This window comes from Solanum tuberosum, unplaced genomic scaffold (genome assembly GCF_000226075.1).
Source record: "Solanum tuberosum cultivar DM 1-3 516 R44 unplaced genomic scaffold, SolTub_3.0 scf00508, whole genome shotgun sequence".
Taxonomy (NCBI): domain Eukaryota; kingdom Viridiplantae; phylum Streptophyta; class Magnoliopsida; order Solanales; family Solanaceae; genus Solanum; species Solanum tuberosum.
Window position 1 is genome coordinate 263,718 of NW_006239453.1, and position 5,791 is coordinate 269,508.

The window sequence follows — 5,791 nt, forward strand, 5'->3', positions numbered from 1 at the left end:
CTAAACCCTAACCCCTAAACTAAACCTTAAACCCTTAACCCTAAACCCTAAACCCTAATCCCTCACCCCTAATCCCTAACCTCTACTCCATAAACCCCTAAACCCAAACACTTAAACCCTAAAGCTCAAAACTTAAATCGTAAACTCTACACCTTAAACCCTTAACCAAAAACTCTAAACTCTAAACTCTAAACCCTAAACAATAAACCCTAAACCCTAAACATTAAATGCTAAATCGTAAACCCTAAACCTTAAATAGTAAACACTAAACCCTAAATCATAAATTCTTAACCCTTAACACTAACCTTAAACCCTAAACCAAAAACCTTAAACCCCAAACCTTAAATCCAAATCCCTAAAGCTTAACACTAAACCCTAAACCTTAAACACTAAACCTAAGCCCTAAGCCCTAAACCCTATAGCATAAACCCTAAACACTAACCCTAACCCCTAAATGCTAACCTCTAAACCCTAAACCCCTTAACCCATACCCCTTAACCCTAAACCCATAGACCCTAAACCCTAAACTCTAAATCCAAAATCCCTTAACCATAAACCCTAAACCCTAAACCCTAAACCCTAAACCCTAACCCTAAACCATAAATCATAAACCATAAACCCTAAACACTAAACCCTAAACCCTAAACTCTAACCTCAAACCCAAAATCCTAAAATATAAACCCTAAATCCTTAACCCTAAATTCTAAACCCTAAACCATAATTCCTAAACTCTAAACCCTAAACCCTAACCTTAAACCCTAAATCCTAAATGCTAAACCCTAAGCCCTAAATACTAAACCTTAAAACCTTAGCCCTAAACCCTAAACATTAAACTCCAATCCCTAAAGCTTAACACTAAACCTTAAACCTTAAAAACTAAACCTAAGCCCTAAGCCCTAAACCCTAAACCCTATAGCATAAACACTAAACACTAACCCTAACCCCTAAATGCTAACCTCTAAACCCTAAACCCCTTAACCCTAAACCCATAGACGCTAAACCCTAAACTCAAAATCCAAAATCCCTTAACCATAAACCCTAAACCCTAACCCCTAAACCCTAAACCCTAAACACTAAATCCTAAACCCTAAACTCTAACCCTAAACCCTAAATCCTAAAATATAAACCCTAAACCCTTAACCCTAAATGCTAAACAATAAACCATAATTCCTAATGTTAGAAATGATCGTCCTCCTGGTAACATTCCTAATCTTCCCAAAATTGATCCATTAGCTGCTCCTTCCCCTTATACTGTTGCACAAACTTATGCTGATAGACTTAGGTATAATCAGGCCAAATGTGATGTTTCCATTACATTGACAGCACCTGAAATTACCACTAAGCAGGGTCTGCCTGCAGTGTTGTACGTGAAAGAAGAGGTCATGAAAGATTTAGCAACCACTTGCAAATATACCCTAATTGGGAAATTTAGTAACACCACCTAAAGTGGAGCTAATTAGGAATAATTTTAGTCTACAAACTCAACTATCTTGGGGAGTTAAAATTGTACATTTTAATTCTAGACATGTATACATTGATCTTGATAATGAGCTGGATTATAATATGGTTTGGACTAAGCAAATGATGAGTATAGCAGGGCAGGTAATGAGAATTCAAGTGTGGACTCCTAATTTTAAATCGGATGAAGAAACTCCTATAGTCCTTATTTGGATTTCATTACCTGAGCTACCTTGGCACTGTTATAACAAGGACTTTGTTTCTGGATTGCTTTCACCTATTGGTAAGGTTTTATACTTGGATTCTGCATCTATTAAAAAGACTAGGGGTAGTCAAGCAAGGGTGAAGGTCCAAGTTGATCTTACTGAAAAGAGACCCCCTTACATTTGGATGGGTTATGTAGGGAGGATATCACTGATGGGAGATGGCAAAAAATAGAGTATGATAACATTCCGGATTATTGTTTTTACTGTAAGCATCAAGGACAATTGGATAGTGATTGTACCATAAGGCAAAGATATGAGGACAAAAAGAAAAAGGAGTTGGAGAATGTGAGGAACAAACATAATATAGATAAGGATAATAATCCACAACAATCTAAGAGTCACAAAGAAAGTGAGCATCAGGAGGATAATAATCAGCATTATAAGCAACAAAGATATCAGGAGCACATGCAGTATCAACAGGATGATCAGTGGCAAACACACAAGGAGAAGGAACAATAATCAACCACAAACACCTAGAGACCATATCAGACAAGTAGACCAGACCATCAAACAGGTAGGTATAACTACTATTCCTACACAAAATACATATATTAATCTTGATATGCATGATTTATCACCTAGTTTAGAGGTTTTGGACAAATACAAAGGCAATAAAAGTGATAGCAGACCTCAGACAGCAGCAGCTCAAAGGCAAGTCCAGGATGAGTATAATAGAAAATCAGCAAACATTGGACAGGACAACATTAACAGACCTGTACAGGAGGATAAAAGTTCTACACAGGTAACTCAGATTAATATAAGACAAGAAGTATCTACAGGACAAGCTGACCATTAATCCTAAATAATAAACCCAAACTGTAAACCCTAAAACCTAAAGTCAAAACCCTATACCCTAAACCCTAAGCCATAAACCCTAATCTCAAAACTCTAAACCCTAAACCTTAAATCCTAAACCCTAAACCCTAAACCCTAAATCCTTAACCATAAAACCTAAACCTTACCTGCAGCTGCCAGTAACATGGTCAGCATTGGCGGAATGTATTGAAAATAGTAAACAAGATATTAGAGTTACTTTAGTTATATGGAACACTCCACCTCCTAACAGATATAAGTTGAATAGTGATGGTAGTGCCTTGTACACTACAGGAAAAATTGGACGAGGTGGCATTTTACGAGATGCTCAAAGGTACATTATCTATGCCTTTGCTATACCATTGGGTGTAGGAACAAATAATCAAGTTGAGGTGCTTGATGCCTGTTATGGGTTAAATTGGTGCTTGCAACATGGTTACAATAATATCTTGTTAGAAGTTGACACTGAACTATTAACAAAGTGGTTTTTGGAGGTGTCTATTCCTCCTTGGAGGTTACATAGGTATATAAAGGAACTGAAAAATTATTGATAACCAATGTGTTTTCTTTCAATATAATCATACATACAGAGAGGCTAATAGTATAGCAGACCTCTTGGCTAAATACAGTCACAAACAAGATATAATGCAACATTATTATACTCCTCAACAATTGCCCCGTCAAGTAAAAGGGAGTTATCTGTTAGAGCAAATGGAGTACAAAATTTCAGAAGGAAAAAGTTGAAAAGGATCAAACAACCACCTTAACTATTGGAATCACGGTACAGCAACGAACAAGTCATTTTTCAAGGCATTATGGTATTATCTTTTTGCTGGATTTGTTTCTATTCGAAATTACTAAATCTTACTTAGGTATAGTAATTTGTTTAGGACTAGTTTTAGTGTTTCTTGTAAAGGGAGAGTCTCCCTTATTTATGCATTATTAGTAACTTTGTATTAAGAGAGGAGTCCTTTGTAGGAGCTTAGTTTAAGTTTACATCATATTGTATAGGGTGGAGTAGAATAACCTTAGTAGGTAGGCTAACTCTAAACCCATCTTAGGATAGGAGGTAAGGTATATGCCCCCCTTCCTTGTACTTTTGTTTTTTATATATGATAAGGCTTGGGGGTGATGCTTAGCCCCTGACAAACCTCAAGGGTCGTAAAAAAAATTAAGAGAATTTTTTTTTTAAAAAAAAAAAAAAAAAAAAAACCCTAAAACCCATACCCTACAACCTTATACCCTAGACCCTAAACCCTAAACTCCTTAACCCTAAACCCTCAACTTTAAACCATAAAACGTAAACCCTAAACCCTTAACCCAAACCCTAAACTGTAAACCCTAAACCCTAAACCGTAACACTAATCACTAAACCCTAACCCTAAACTCTAATCCCTAAGGACTAAACTGTAAACCCTAAATCCTAAACCCTAAACCCAAAACCCTAAACTCTAACCCTTAAACCCTAACCCCTAAACTCTAACCCTTAAACCCTAAACCCATAAACCCTAAAACCTAAACCCTAGACCCTAAACCCTAAATTTAAAACCCTAAAATCCTTAACCATAAACCTAAACCATAAACCATAAAACCTAAACCCTAAAACCAATACCCAAAACCCTTAACCTAGACTCTAAATCCTAAACCCTAACCCTAATCACTAAACCCTAATCCTAAATCGTAAAACCTGAACCCTAAACCCTAAACCCTAAACTCTAAACCCTAACCTTTTAAAATTAAACCCTAAACCCAAAACCTTAAACCTAAACACTAAACCTTAACTCAAAACCGTAAACACTAAACACTGAACCCTAAGCCCTAAACCCTAACCCTAAACCCTAAATCGAAAACCCTAAACCCTAAATCGTAAACCCGTACCCCTAAACTCTAATCCTAAACCATAAAACCTGAACCCTAAACCCTAAACCCTAAACCCCAAACACTAAATACTGAACCCTAAACCCTAAACCCTAACCCTAAACCGTAAATCGTAAACCGTAAACCGTAAACCCTAAACCGTAAACCCTAAATCCTAAACCCTTCGCCCTAAACTCTAAATACTAAACCCTAAATCCTTAACCCTAACCCCAAAACCCTAACCTCTAATCCCTAACCTCTAAACCCTAAACACTAAACCTTAACACTAAACCATAAACCGTAAACTCTAAATCATAAACCGTAAACTCTAAATCATAAACCCTAAACTCAAAACCCTAGCCTTAAACCATTAATCTTAAACCATAAACCCAAACCGTAAACCCTAAAACCTAAACTCAAAACCCTACACCCTAAACATTAAACCATAAACTCTAAACTCGAAACCTTAAACCCTAAACACTCAACCCTAAACCCTAAACCATAAACACTAAATCTTTTACCGTAGAAACCTAAACCCTAACACTAGGCACGAAAACCTAAATCCTAAATCCTAAACCCTAAACCTTAAATCTTAAACCCTAAACCTCAAATCCTAAACTCTAAACACTTAACCCTTAACCCTTAACCCTAAACCCTAACTCCTAAACCCTAAACACTAAACCATAAACCCTAAACCCTAACCCCTAAATCCTAAACCCCAAACCCTAAACCCTAAACCCATAAACCTGAAATGACCCAAAAAGTTCTTAGAAATGTGCTTCGGAAGTTACCGGAAACTTGTTTAGCTATATATGAAAAAATTCCATTTCGTTTTTCAAAAATCTGACTTATATTCTTGTTTAGGGGGTCAAATTGAGTGGGGAATGGGTCTAACCCAAATTTTAGAGCAACCGTATCAAAATTCAAAATTTCCAAGTGAAGCCTTTTTCGAGGGTCTACTTTGGAGGGTCATATCTCCTAGCACACAATTATTGGGTGGCCAATAACATATCCATGGAAAGCCCTTTGATTTAGCTACCTAACGCACTTCGTTTCACCTCATTCGGAGTTCGGACGAAGAAGTTATGCCCATTTTCGTAAAATCTGTCCGGCAGGAAAGACAATTTCCAGTAAGCGTTTTTACTGTTCACCCGCCTCATTTTTTTTCTAAGTGTTGGACCATTTTTCCCAAGGGCACATGTTATTTCCTATTTACCATTAGTACAAATCCCATCTCTAAAACATTTCCCAAAACACCTCTCCCATACTTAGACACATTTTCTCTCAAGTTCTCTCAAGAACCCTAATCCAAAACCTTCCTCAAGATTGAAGAGACTCTTGCTCCAAGTTCCAAGCTTCCATTGAAGACACTCTCAAGACCTTCAAAAAAAAAAAAA